The sequence below is a fragment of the Lithobates pipiens genome, unplaced genomic scaffold (assembly GCF_037356315.1).
Source record: "Lithobates pipiens isolate NorthernLeopardFrog02 unplaced genomic scaffold, aLitPip1_a1.2 Scaffold_16, whole genome shotgun sequence".
In the NCBI taxonomy this organism is placed as follows: domain Eukaryota; kingdom Metazoa; phylum Chordata; class Amphibia; order Anura; family Ranidae; genus Lithobates; species Lithobates pipiens.
In genome coordinates, this window is record NW_027507748.1 from 283,004,142 (window position 1) to 283,019,827 (window position 15,686).

A 15,686-nucleotide genomic window follows, 5' to 3' on the forward strand; every position below is an offset into this window, starting at 1 on the left:
AGAGCCTGTGGATCTTTATGGATGTATAGCTGCCAATCATGGATGTACTGACCTTTGTGGATTTTTTACCAGCTTATGGAGGAATTAAAGGGATTCCTTACTTTTGTATTGTGGTCTACTACTTATTATGGGCTCTAGCCTTGAGAAGGACTCCATCCATCTGCCTAAAAGTATGGTCTCTTTATGGGACACTAGCAAGATCTGTATGGGAAAGAGAAGGTCTTTGAGAACAGTTACTTGCAACTACTTCAGTAAATCCTAAATATTTTCATCTAAATTGCCTGGTCTAAAGGGGTGCATGCATGGCGTATCAAAAGAACAGGGCTTACAACAAGGGGACTGACGTTAGAGAAGATACAGTACAGAGGTCTTAACGAGCAGATTGCTGCCCAGAGGAAGCTAGATTGTTGTTGCTAATTACGACAATATTTGTGTCACTTGCTATCGTAGCCATCCTGTCAGGTCACTTGAGGCCAGGTGACAGATGCACACCGTTGAGGTGAGGAGTGTAACGCTAAGGTAGTGGACCATGTGGCTGACTGCTGTAAATGGAACTCTGGGTGGTTCAGGAAAGCAGGTCCCTTGGAGCACAAACACAGATCCACTGGGAGCTAGAGCATGAGATTCCCCAGGGCATGGAGTCTAAGCCCACGTACACACGGTCGGAGATTTTGCCAACCAAATCCGTCAGATTTTGTCTGTCGGATTTAGTCAGACGGATTGTGTCCGAAACTGTTGCATACACACGGTCGGGCCAAGTTGGCGAAAAATCCGATCTTTCAGAAAGTGATGACGTAATTTCGTTACGATGGGACTACATTCAGGCTAGTAGCCAATAGCTTTGATGTAGGAATTTGATCTGAGCATGCGTGGCACTTGGTCCGATCAAAATGCTCTACCCATGATCGGATTAGGTCCGACCGGTCCAGTTGGTCGGGAAATATTTCCAACATGTTGGAAAATTGGGTCCGACGGAGATTCGGACGGAATCAGTCCGATGCATACCACACACAGTCGGATTATCTGACGACACGGTCCGATAAGATGCATTCCGACGGATTCTCTGACCGTGTGTACAGGGCATAAGAGCCAGCAGGTGTTCACCAGAGCCTCTAGTGATGGGGATGGACTGCACTGCAACTGGTTCCAGGTTTCGGCCCAAGGGTCTCCCAGCTCACGCTCATGATAGGCTACAGGAGGATAGAGAGGAAGCAGCAGCCTAGGACAACAAGGGATAGTCAGGAGATGAGCCAAAGGTCGGGCAACTAGCAGACAAGGATAGACAGAGAACACGACAAAGGTCAAGGTAACAAGCATGCAGGGATAGTTAAAGTACAAGCCAACATCGGTAACAGAGATAGATGTAAAGCAAGCAGGAGACAGGAAACCAAATACAATATTGCTCGGGCAAGGCAGGCTTGGTCAGCACAGTGTTTAAATAGTGTATCCTGTAGAGGATAAGATGGAGCTACGCTGAGGGAAGATTACTTTACCATGCATATGTGAGGGTGCAGGACCAAGGCTGATTCACAGACCAGAGATAAGCAGACAGACAAGGCATGAAGGTATTACTGGTGATTCATGACAGTACCCCCCCTCTTATGAGGCCTCTCCCTCCCCCGCTTGTGACCAGGGTTGGAAGGGAACTTCCTCAGAAGACGAGGTGCTATGATTTCAGATGCAGCATTCCAAGACCTCTCCTCAGAACAAAAACCTTTCCAATCCATGAGATATTGAAGAACACCTTTACAGAAGCGAGAATGCAAAATTTGACTAACCTTGTACACTTGATCATCCTCAGAGACTGGAGCCAAGGTAGAGAGAGGACGGGAGAACTTATTGAGAACAAAGTGTTTCAGAAGGGATACATGAAAGGAGTTTGAGATCCTGAGGCTTTTTGGATTATGGAGTTTAAAACAAACAGGATTCAGCTTTTAAACTATATTGTAAGGACCAATGAATCTCGGGGCAAATTTCAGACATGGAACCTAGAGTCTGAGGTTTCCGGTGGAAAGCCAGACTTTGTCTCTTGGCTGTAGAGGAGGCGGAATCATGAACTTCAACCCACAGGGAACTGAATTATTCTTAAATGGTAACCAAAGATGGAATGTCAGAAGAACAGGTCATAGGAAGAGGGAGCAGAGGATTTCTTCCATAAACAGTGACAAAGGGTGTCTTCTGAGAACTGACGTTGACATGATTTTTGTGAGAGAACTCTGCCCACAGGAGTAGTGATGCCCAATCATTGCGATGAGCCAAGACCAAGGTACAGAGAAAGACCTCTAACTCCTGATTAACCCTCTCAGTCTGACCATTGGATTGAGGATGGTAAGAAGAGGTAAAAGCCAAGGTAATGTTGAGGGATTTGCAAAAGGCTCTCCAAAAGCGAGAAGTAAACTGAACACCCCTGTCCGAAACAACATGGGAAGGGACACCATGAATGCGGAAAATCTCTTCAACAGAAATGGGAACCAAGGCAGGAGCAGACGGGAGACCAGGAAGAAGAACAAAATGGGCCATCTTGGAGAACTGGTCAATTACCACCCAAATTACCGTATTCTTCTCAGAAGGTGGAAGATTAGTGATGAAGTCCATAGCAATGTGAGACCAAGGCTCCTTAGGAATAGGCAAAGGCATGAGAAGACCAGCAGGAGCTTGTATGGGGGACTTAGACTGTGCACAGACATGACAAGTCTTAATGTAGTCTTTAACATCAGAACGAAGAATAGACCACCAGTAGTGTTGGCTGATGAGGAACAAAGATCGTAAGGCCCTGGCATAACCTGCCACCTTGGAATCATGACCCCAACGAAGGATCTTAGTTCTTGGTTGGAATGAAGGTCTTGCCAGGAGGAATTTTTGAGTCCAGGGTAAAATGGGCAAAAACACATGAGGTAGGAATGATCGACTCAGGTTTGGATGTGGGCTCCTCATCCTGAATGTCAAAAGACCTAGAGAGTGCATCAGCCCAACTATTGCAGGAACCAGGTTTGTATGTAATAGAAAAATTGAAATGGGAAAAGAAAAGACTCCACGTGGCCTGTCTGGGATTCAATCATTTGGCATTCTTTAAGTATTGCAGATTTTTATGGTCAGTGAAAATTGTTATGGAGTGCGGGGAACCCTCCAGGAGATGACGCCACTCCTCCAATGCCAATATAATCGCAAGAAGTTCCCAGTCGCCAATAGCGTAATTTTTCTCTGCCTGAGAAAATTTTTGCGAGAAAAATGCACATGGTTGACGTTTGCACTCAAAGGTTTGAAGAAGCACAGCTCCCACCCCAGTCGAGGAAGCGTCCACTTCAATAAAGAACGGATCCCCAGGGTTAGGTCGCCTCAACAAAGGTCCAGAAACAAATGCCTGTTTCAAGTCATGAAATGCAGAGACAGCTTCAGGGGGCAACTCCTTTGCATTCACACCCTTTTTGGTCAAACGATTATGGGCACAGCAATGGAAAAATAATTCCTAATGAACTGCCTGTAATAATTAGTGAACCCAAGAAAACACTGTGTAGCCTTGAGGCTTGCAAGAAGAGGCCAGTTGGCAATGGCCGAGACCTTTCCAGGATCCATACGAAGACCCAAGCTAGAGGCAAAGCATCCCAAAAACAGAACCTCAGACGATTCGAAAGAGCATTTCCCCAGCTTGGCATACAGATTGTTTTCTCCATGACGCTGAAGTACAATCCGGACATGGTTTCTGTTAACAAGCAGATTTTCTGAAAAGATGAGAATGTCATCCAGATAGATGACAACAAACTGATGAAGCAGATCCCTGAAGATCTCATTGACAAAGTTTTGGAACACAACTGGATCATTTTACAGGCCAAAGGGCATAACCAAGTATTCATAATGCCCATCTATAGTGTTAAATTCTGTTTTCCATTCATCACCCCTCCGTATCCGGATCAGATGGTACGCACCCCTTAGATCCAAATAAGTGAAAATGGAGGCGTCTTTCAATCTGTCTAACAGTTCCGGTATTGAGGGTAAAGGGTATTGATTTTTGATTGCCAGAGCGCTTAACCCTCGATAGTCAGTGCAGGGTCTTAAGGTCCCATCCTTCTTGGCTACAAAAAAAGAACCCTGCTCCCGCAGGACTTCTGATTGAACCCTCTCTTTAGATTCTCTGCAACATACTCAGACATGGCCTGGGTCTCCAGAATGAACAAGGGATAGGTCTGGCCCACGGGCAGGGTTGCACCGGGTACAAGGTCAATGGCACAGTCAAAAGGCCTTCTAGGAGGAAGTAACTCAGCCAATTTTTTTTTTTTTTTTTTTTTTTAGAATACATCCCGAAACTCACTATATGCAGCAGGAAGAGCAGGAGATATTGTTGTGGTGGCCAAAGGATGTCTTTCCTTTGGGCTAACCTTGAGTAAGCAGGACAAGAAACAAGAGGAACCCCAAGCCAGGATCTGCCCAATAGTCCAAACAATGTGTGGAAAATGGAACTGTAACCAAGGAAGGCCCAATACAATGGGGGTTGAGGCTTTAGGTAGCACGAGAAAGGATATCCACTCCTGGTGGCATACCCCTCTAGACATCTTGACAGGGAGGGTCTGGAAGGGGATGGGCCCCTCAGGAAGAACAGCGGCATCAATTGCCAAGACCACCAGCGGAGTGGTGTGAGGTGAAAGAGGAATTTTCATGGAAGAAGCAGTTTCCCAGTCCATGAAATTTCCAGCAACTCCGGAATCCAGGTAGGCAGTGACTGCATGAGGGGAAACGATGACATAGAGGATCACAGAAAGAAGGAGACAGAATGATGAAGGTGATTTTCCTGAGTTCAATATGCCACCTTCCAGATGTATTAGACCCGCATTTCTCGGACTGAGAGAGCAGGTTTCCCGAAAATGACCTTTGTCCACACAGTAGAAACACAAGCCCAGAGTTCTGTGCCTAACACGCTCTTCAGAAGGTAACCTAGTCCAGTCCAGTTGCATAGGTTCCACAGCTGGTGAGGGATGCCCTACGCATTGAAGAGAGGGGAGCTTGGGCTGGCTAAGGAACATGGAGTACTGACGCCTTTCCTCTAGGGTCCTCTCCTGGAAGTGAATAATGGTCTGATTGCAGAAAGAGAAGACATCATCTAGACCCAAGGGAATGGTTCTTCCTGACAACTCATCCTTCACTCTGTCAGAGAGGCCTTCTAAAAAGGTTGCAAATAAGGCCTCATTATTCCAGCTCAGCAGTTAAAATGCAAAAGTGAAAGGCATACTGTCACATCGAATAAGATTCTTGAAGGAGTCGTAAAAGGGCACTGGCCATCAAGACAACTCATGGGGCCCCCGGGCAATAGGAGATTATGGGGCCCCGAGGCAATCAGAGATTATGGGGCCACACAGTATACAATCACACAGAATACACATACATGTACACACAGTATACACAGACATGTTTCTATTGACTGAGAAGGTACTGGAGAGGTGGGGCAGCTATAATCTCAGGATTTTTAGACCAAAAGGACATTTCAGAGACAGATGTAAAAAAAAACACAGATTTTTACATACTGTTTTACTGAGGCTGGCAACCCAGATGGGGCCCCCTAGTGGCCCGGGGCCCTCGGGCAGTGCCCGAGTGGCCAAATGGTCAGTCCGCCCCTGCCGGCCATGGAAGAGACACGGCCTGGTTCCTCAAATATTCCAGAAGAGTTTCAGGAAGCTGGAAACCACTGGATAATTCCTCTCCCACAGAGGAGCAGCCCAGGCTAAAGCCTCATTGGTCAGGAGGGAGATAATCCAGGCTACTCTTGTTCGATCAGAGGAAAAGTTTTGAGGCTGGAGCTCAAAATGGATGGTGCACGGACTAAGGAACCCCCTGCAGACATTGGAGTCACCAGAGAAACAAGAAGGAGCTGGTAGATGCAACAAACTTGTGGTAGGGACCGTAAGCATAGTAGGTACAACCGCCGGCTGCAATTAAGGTTGTTGAACCTGGGATCCAAAGGAGGCCTGCAGCTGTTCAAAGCGGGAGCTCAAACCTTGCAGGAATTGCATCACTCTGGTCTGATTAGACTCCTGTGTCTCGAGTCTGCAGACTACGCCCTGCAGCTGGTCAACAGCAGGTACCACATCAGCCGGGTCCATGGCCCGAGGAAACTGTCAGGTCACCAGAGGCCATCGTAAGGGGTTCCCCTTAAAATCCATACCAGACCTGGTGTACAGTACCCTGTAGCAGAGAACCAGCACCATAGGAACATGCTGGAAAAAGTCAGAAGAAGCCCACACATGATTGCAGTGAGTTTGCATAGAGGCTTTTTGAAGAATTCCCATTTTTGTTGTGTCCATTCATGCCAATATTCCCTCCCAAGTCCTGGAGCACAGCCTTCATCCTTGGAAAATTTGCTCTCTTTAAAGTTAAGTTTTTTTATCTTTACCATATGTGTTTGTTGCTTATGGTATGATCACTGCAATCCAGATGTTCTTTTATATGAATATTAGTAATAAGCTCTGCATGGTTTGAGATTACTAGGTCCAGCAGAGCATCATTCCTAGTCGGGGGCCTCAATAGGCAAAAGAGCCAGATTAGAGCCAGTTGCATTTAATAAATGTACAAATGCATACATCCACTCACATGTAATGAAGAAGATTTCCAGCACAAAGTCCTCTATGTGTGGCATCAGACCAGCATTTTCTTAGCCCGTAGATGTGTCCTCCATGGCAATAAGTAGTCCCATCCACCATGATTTCCTTATCTGACTATGGGGGCTGAAACAGAGGTCTGGCTATGGTCAGCAGTAAAACACAGGTATCGAGCACAGTGACGTCACTAGCAGTAGCAGTGATGATGTTTTGAAGCTTGCACTCTGTGTAGATGAAAAGGTTTTCGTTGCTGCTACTGCTAGTGACGTCACCACGCTCAATGCCTGTGTTTTACTGCTAACCAGAGCCAAGCCTTGGTTTCAGCCCCCATAGTCAGATAAGGAAATCCTGGTGGACAGGACTACTTATTCCCATGGAGGACACATCTACGGGGCTAAATGAACGCTGGTCTAATGCCACACATAGAGGACTTTGTGCTGGAAATCTTCTTCGTTACATGTGAGTGGATGTATGCACTTGTACATTTATTAAATGCAACTGGCTCTAATCTGGTGGCACCTTTTCTGTTTCTTTTGCATGTTATTTGGAGTCTGCTTTCAACTTCCCTCTGAAGGCTTGCCCTGGAGCACAGACTTGTTGCTGAAAATATACAGGTGTCTTTCCCACTTGCTTTCTATAGTTTAACCCTCTCTTACCTTGATCTGAGAATCAAATGACAAGGTGTTGTTTTTGAATGGGCATTTTTTTGTAATCATTTCAAACTATGCAGCAGTGCCAATATCCTGTGTTTTTTTTCTGGGGACCTCAATAGACTAGACCATAAAATTTTCTTGTGATGGGTTTATATATTTTTGCTCTTTAACTGTCCCAGCAGTGCCATTACTCCAGTCAATTTCTTGGTAGCTAAAATCCTCCATCATTATCACTGTGCCAGCCTTTGCAGCCCTTTCCATCTGTGCAATGAGCTGAGTCTCTACCTTGTCATTAACACTGGGAGGTCTATAACAAACTCCAATGATAACCTTTGTAGTATGCACACCCAAGTACAGTTCCACCCATAATGCTTCAGATGCATCACACTCTCCATCAACAAGGTCCTCTTTCACACTCGGTTTGAGATCACTTCTCAGATAGACAGACACCACCACCCCTCCATTTTGCCCTGTCTTTTCCAAAGAGAGAATAGCCATGAATATTAATAGTCTAAGCATGAGAAGAATGAAACCAAGATTCAGCAATACCAATTAGATCATAGTTCTCATGCACCAGAGCTTCCAACTCACCTATTTTGTTTGGCAAACTTCTGGCATTGGTGAACAAACACTTTAATTCATTGTCACATTTTGCAAAAGCATATTTTTTATTTTACTAAAATAGTACCGTTTCCAATGGTTGTTTGTAACATAGAAACCTTCATATCATCTACCATAGCCCTCCCCATTCCACTCACCAATAGGGGCTGACCCCGGTCTGACCTGTCTGACCCATTATAACCTAATTCACCCTCCGCCCACAATCCTAGTTTAAATACTCCTCCAGTTTAACCATAAACCTCTCCCCCAGCACAGTAGACCCCCTTCCATTTAGGTCCAAACCATCTTTAGCATATAGGTTGCACCCCAATGAAAAGTCAGTGCTCTAAAAACCCAAATCTCTCCTTCTTACTGCAGGTCTTTAGAAAAGCATTCAACTCTCTAATCTCCCCCTGCCTTTCCTGTGTTGCGCATGGCACAGGCAATATTTCAGAGAATATAACCTTGGAGGTCCTTTCCTTCAACTTGCAGCCTAAATCTTTAAATTGGATCTTAGGAGCCTTCATCTTCCATATATTCTGTCATTGGTTCCAACGTGGACCAAGAAATGTATCAACCCGGTCCACCACATGCCAAACCCTGGCACCAGGTAAAAAAGTAACAAGGTGAAAGATGTTCTTTTAGTAAAGCAGTGTTATACTTGGCCCCTTCACTAGCAACATCTGAACATACCACATACTGGGACCAATGTTGTGGCACAGAGTACCTTGGGACCCAGCCTGGAAACACAAGAAAGAGAGCGAGAGATAGAGGGGGCCTCGGTAAGGAGAAAAAACATGAGGTTATAGAGAAGTGTGTTTCCTGTGTCCAATAGCAACATTCAGAATAGTGTCACTGGGAGTGAGGCGATGGGACTGCTGAGTTGGCGGAGACCGTTACATGCTCCATGGTACTGACTCAGAAATGCTGCATACCTGGGAAAATGGTGTTCTCTAACAGAAGTGTCTGAAGTGCTTATTACCCCTACTTATTCACAGAAAAAAAAAAGATTCCTGGTGATGTCATTGGTTCCTAGGTATGCCATGGGCGCTAGCATCCATGGCTTCCTTAAGAACCAGTGACAGTGGGAAGCTGTCATATATAGAAGCAGTAGAAATAACACTCCTCTATATGATTTCTGGCTCCTGATGAACAGTGGCCTGAACAGGCTAAAGTTTGGGCGTTCATCAGATCAGTCAAAGTTTGGTCCAGACCTAGATTCAGACTGAACCGTTGGCTTATCCCTAATTGTAATCAAAATTATTCTTTTGTATTCATAACCAAAATATTTAAAATAAGTTAAGGATATTTTATTAATCAGCCTGCTTTAAAAGTTTATAGTTTAATCAAATATTTGTATAAATGGCTTCAGATAAGTAAATAACTTGCTGCACTGGCATAAGAAAATCTGCCAGGGGGTTTACCAAATCAAGAACTGATTTGCAGCCTACTAGGGTATGTTAAAAGATGATATATTAACTTATCCTTAACCTTAACCTATCATACTTTGCAAGTAAACCAGTTCACCATCAGCTTGAGCTACATTTAACTGCTTATCTATTAATACAATACCTTTTCTTATGTAGCTGCCCATCTCAGACTGAATGGTATGGTTTTAGATTTATCAGAAACAAAACATTTCTCTGTGAAATCATGTTAAAGCTGAAGTTTAGTCTGTTTAAATTGTGCTCCTCTGGTTCTTCTTTTCCCACCTCATCAACATGTTAAAACATGTTTTTAATAAAACTTTTCTTTTTATTACAGTCCATTTTTTAGACCCAGTGACATCATAGCTGGGACTTTGGGGGTTATTTACGAAAGGTAAATCCACTTTGCACTACAAGTGCAAACTGCACTTGAAATTTCACTGAAATGGCACTTGGAAGTGCAGTCGCTGTAAATCTGAGGGGTAGATCTGAAATGAGGGGAAGCTCTGCTGATTTTATTATCCAATCATGTGCAAGCTAAAATGCTGTTTTTTATTTTTCTTGCATGTCCCCCTCGGATCTACAGCACCTGCACTTCCAAGTGCACTTTCCGTGTAATTTTAAGTGCACTTTGCACTTGTAGTTTTTGCACTTGTAGTGTAAAGTGAATTTGCCTTTAGTAAATAACCCCCTTTGTGATTCTCTTGGCATGAAGATCATGACTGGTGGTAGGGGCCAGCAGGGCACTGTACATAACTTCCTGAAAACTTACAAAATTCAAATTCGAAATGGAATAAAAATAAAAATGCCTCAGTGAGGTGTAAATAATAGTTTATCACACAATTTTAAAAGAATATAGAAAAGCTTTATTTACCATGCGTGGCTGAGCACTTTAAGACATATTACAGTCTGAGAGAAAGTACAGTTTACTGTTTCTTTGATCCAGGGTGTGCAGGTCCTGGTGTAAGATGTCAAGAATATGGCCTATGCGTTTTGCGGGAAACCCCGCTTCGTCAGGGCCTTTAAAGCAGCACAAGAAAACATGTAAGTATTGAAAATGTCTTAAAAATATAGTTAGCAACATTATCCTGCAATGTTGGGTAAACATTGATATTACCTACATATACAACATGCGAATAAACTTCTGCAAGAACATGTCATTGTGGGGCATTTATGATTGCCCATTAGTAAAATCCAAATACATCAACATAGAACTTTGACAAAAAAATGCAATTACATATACTGTTCCATGTGCAGCGTTGTCTCACAAATGCAAGATTGGTCCTAAAAGGAGAAGGGGAAGGAGGGTAATCTACAGTCTTCCCTTCCCTACACCCCTTCAAAAGAACAGATCATCTTAAAAATCTTTCTTCATCTGTCAGGAGCACAGAGGAGGGGGTGGAGAGGCTGTAGTAACAATGTGTGAGAGCTGATTAAAGGAAAGGAACACACCCCCTCCACACAGCAGAAGAACAGTGTTGTGAATAGACAAGCTGGGTGCTGAGCTCTCCCTCCTAGACACTTTGAACTACCAGAGAGAAACTACATTCAGAGCTTTGAAGAGAGATAAGTAAACAATACAGATAAATGTGCTTCACTCAGATTTCATGACCGAGGTTTACAACCACTGTAACTACTTCCCACCCGCGTCATTGTAAAATGACAGAGGGGCGGGAACCCTATTGTTCATACGACGTCCTCCCAAGAAAGCACATCGCACAGCCACTCCGTCGCGATCTGTCACCTGCTGTGTACCGGCCCCTGCCGGTACCATGTGATCTCTGTGACCAATCACAGCAGACCACATGTTAGTTGTAAACAATGAATGGCTTCCTTTCATGCCAATCACTGTATACACAATGTGCCAATCACAGCCCATTTGTTCAGTGTGATTAGCTACAATACAATACAACTACACACTGACATTCAGTAAAAATATTAGCTTATAGCAGTGAAATTCACTGCTATAAGCAATCAAAACCTGTCATCAGCTCTGTGGTACAGTGTTATTATGGTAAAATTGTATTGCTCTGGTAACAGTATGTAAATTAAAAAAAAAAAAAAATAAAAGAAAAAACTATTTTTAAAAAGATGACAAAGAAATTATTATTTGTTTACGTACTGTCTCCAGTCAGTGTCCCTGGTCACCACCACACCAGTTATATGATGATGCTGTGCTGTACTGGTGCCAGTATGTAAACATTTTTTAAAAAGTGTGAAAAAAATGTTTTTTCTTAATTTTCGAAAAAGTTACAACTTCAAAACAACGTGCCGTGACTCTTGCTAAATACTTTAGACTGTCTACTTTCCAAAAAGGTAATTTGGGGGGTATTTTTACTGTCCTGGCATTTTCGGGTCTCAAGAAATTAATTGAGCTGCAAGTACATCAGGATTGATCGATTTTAATATACAAATATACATATACATATACAAAAGTAAGTACACCCCTCTAATTTTTGTAAATATTTTTTCCTGACAGACTCCATGGCAGCCTATGTGTGGATTAACCCCGCCTCCTCTCCATGGCTATAGGACCCCATACCCATAAATTTGAACTCACCGCTAGGGACTGCGTTGCTTTTTTGTCCTCCTCTATGGACATACATTTCATTTGTTCCAGTTTGGTGTCCAGTCAGGATAACTCCGCATTCCGGCATGCCATCTTGCGGTGCAAGCCTAGGGCTCAGCCATGGGCAGGCAAATAGCTGTTCAGGCACATGTTACCTCAAGTGGTGGAAGGGAGGTTGCCTTGGTATGCTCAGGATGGACGTCTGGCAAGCAACTCAGCTGGTAAGGTCTGCTGTCTTCTATGTTCTTTGCTTCTCCACTTTATGGCAGCTGTTCATGTTTTCTATGTTGTTGTTTTTTCCCCTTCCCCTGCTAGCCTTCCTAAAAAGTATTATTATGGGGTCTGCAACGCCGCAGCACTTCCGGGTCACGGCCAACGATTTCTTCTGTGCATGCGTGAGGCCTCCGTGACATCGGCTTTCTGTGGCTTTCCATGGCGCAGGCGTGAAGTGGAGAAGGAGGTGACATCATTCGGGCGGGAGATTTAAACGGCTGTCAGCCCCTGCCAAGTCAGGAATCCCTGCAGGCAGTGAGCCGCAGCCTCTCTGGGCCTGAAATCCCATGGAACAAGGTAAGCCCTTGGGGGGTTGGGGGTGTTGCAGCTCTTAAAGGGGAAGTTTTCCTAAAATAAAAAATAAAAAATCTTTTCTTTGGCTTCTCTTGTTTGCTCCCCTAGTTTTCCTAGGAGTTCTGCATTTCACCTGATCCCGTGCGATTCCCATTGATTTCTTGATGCTACCTTCATCCAGGAGATATAGGTCACTGCCTTTGTGTGGCCAGCCCTCACGCACAAGATATGTGCAAATGAGGAGGGAGGGGCTGACATACTTTTTAACCTAAGATGCGTGTAACGTCAGTTCTCGCTTCCCCCTTTGTTGTTCCTTTTTGTCGTTCTTCTCCCCTTCCAGGTCAGACTGTCAAATTATGGTCCAGGATGACAGAGACCTTGCAAGGCCACATCACTCATCATCCAGGCCCAACATGATTTTCCGTACAGGACCGAACAGCAGAGGAGATGTTCCCATTCCTCCTCCAACCAGAGGAGAGTTTCCCATTCCTCCTCCAGTCACCGCAATCACCACCATGACAGCCGCTCTGATTGCAAAGCCTGCTGGGGATGTGGAACATGAGTGTCAGGAAATGTTCCGCTGATAATATCTGTCTTTTGGCGTGCAGTACTGAGGTCCACCAGCAGGTGTCTCCTGAGAGTTTGGAACTGTCAGGAGAGCTTTTTCCTGCTGATGTTATGTCATCTTTGGGCTGCAGTACTGGTGTCCACCAGCGGATGGATCATGGCAGTGTGGAGCAGACAGCACCTCCTGCAATCAGGTGTCACTTGAGGTCAATCACAGGCCTATAAATACCCACCAAGCACTCACATGTTTGCCTTGGTTTTGTCCTTGAGCCCTGCCTGCATCCTCACATCCTGCAGCCTGTTACCTGTTATCCTGATCCTTGATTCCTGCATCCTGAACCTGTTGTACCTAATCATGTCTATTCCTGCATCCCTGGAACCTTGTCCTGCAACCTGATCCCTTTCTCCTTGTCCCCCCATCTGCTGACCTCCGGTTTATGACCCTGGCCTGGCTTGACTACAATTTTGGTATCCTCTTTGTTATATATACTGGTTGGTTGTCACTGTTATTTGGTTTTCTCACTCTGTTTGGTATTGGTGGTGTATTCACATTATATGCATTTATCTTAATAAAATCACTTACTTTCACCTACTTATGTTTATTCTGTCGCAGTCAAACAGTTCTGGTCACATCCGGTTTATGACAGAAACCAAGGCCATCCCTGACCAGAAGTGGCTGCACAGAGGAACAATCTCAGCTCTGTTGGCTTTGCTGGAATGAATCCTAATGTGATTTCTTATTATGCTCTGCTGGCATCAGAGAGTGGCGAGTATCTCCGCCAGACACTGAAAGAGTGGACCAATGACCAGCTGCTTCAGATCATCCATTTGGCCCACTCCCTGGTTGACCAGGGCTGTATGTTGTTTAGAGATGTGCAGCCTTTGATCCAAATATGTGCTGAGCTAGCCCTGTCCTGTGTTCCAAAGACCGGTGATGATTTTTCTCCCCCTTTCAGTGCTGATCAGGCGGAGTCTCTAGTGTCGCTGTTAGAGGATGATTCCGCATTCTTTTTTTGAGCACTATTCCGTTTGTCCTCAGCAGAAGCTTATGGAATGTATTCACTCAGTATAGACCTTTGTTAGACAGGCAGCATGTGATCCGTTCTTTGTTCAACCAATACTCTCAGCATGGTCTAATATGTTACAACCAACCACAACCAACCCACAACAACCACCACCTCCTGCAATCAGGTGTCACTTGAAGCCAATAACATGCCTATAAATACCCAGCAAGCACTCAAATGTTTGCCTTGTTTTTGTCCTTGAGCCCTGACCTGCATCCTGCATCCTGTTATACTGATCCTGAACCTTGATTCCTGCCTCCTGAACCTGTTGTAATTGATCCTGTCTATTCCTGCATCCCTGGAACCTTGTCCTGCAACCTGATCCCTTTCTCCTTGTCGCCCCATCTGCTGACCTCCTGTTTATGACCCTGGCCTGGCTTGACTACGATTTTGGTATCCCCTTTGTTATATATACTGGTTGGTTGTCACTGTTATTTGGTTTTCTCACTCTGTTTGGTATTGGTGGTGTATTCACATTATATGTATTTATCTTAATAAAAAAATTTGCTTTCACCTACTTATGTTTGTTTTACTCTGCTGCAGTCACACAGTTCTGGTCACATCCGGTTTATGACAACGAGTAACGGAGGGAAAGTGAAGTCATGTTTTGCCCTGGCGGTTGGAGAAAAAGAGACAGAAAATAAACAGATGGAGTCTCTTGTTAAATGTGTGGTGTAGAAGTCCCTAAAAGAGTGGGGTACAACCCGCACATGGAGCCAGTCCACCACACTATGTGGCTCCCTGGCTGACAATCCCCAGGAGGATTCGGACCCATCCCAGCCCTACAATGCTTCTCTCGGATCTTCAAACAGTGAATTAAAAGCAGGCGATTTTGCCAGGGGTTTCAATTTTGTTTTGTTTGTCTTGTTTCCCCGCTATTCAAAGCAGTCAAAGAAGCTCTAAAGTGGAAAGACCCTTCTACTCCGCTGACTAAACAAAGGAATTTCTTTAAACACTTGGGGAAAGAGCATTCTAATTTTTTGCTTCCTTTGGAGTTGAAGGATATCATTAACAATGAGTAGGGATGAGCTTCGAGTTTGAGTCAAACTCATGTTCAACTCGAACATTGCCTGTTCGCTCGTACGCCTGAACAGCGAACAATTTGGGGTGTTCGCAGCAAATTCAAAAAGCCGCGGAACACTCTGTAAAAGTCTATGGGAGAAATCTAAAGTGCTAATTTTAAAGGCTTATATGCAAGTTATTCCCCAGTGGTGGGGTCACCGCATGTCACTGGCTTCCCCAGTGACGTGCGGGTGACCCCCCCCTCTGATGTAACGCAGGTTTCCTTTACATCAGAGAGGGTGGGGTCACCCGAACGTCACTGGGGGAAGCCTGGGTTTCCCCTTGCGTTAGAGGGGGCGGGGTCACACAACGGGTGGCACCATCCACAGCTAAGAGATCTGTCAGGCTGCTGGGATTCCCGCTGTGTCTCCGATGGAGACAGGATGTGCTGCGCTGGACATCATCGTTGGACCCTGGCCCTGGAGAGGAGAGATCCTCCATCGCTGGACCCCAGAGAGATGATCACCCGTCGCAGGATACCGAGAGTGGATTACCACCGCTGGGGTACAATGTACCCATTACCATTTCAAATGGGAGGGCCGGGATCTGGGTTTCCTCTTGTTAAAGGGAACTTCCAGATCCCAATAAGCCCC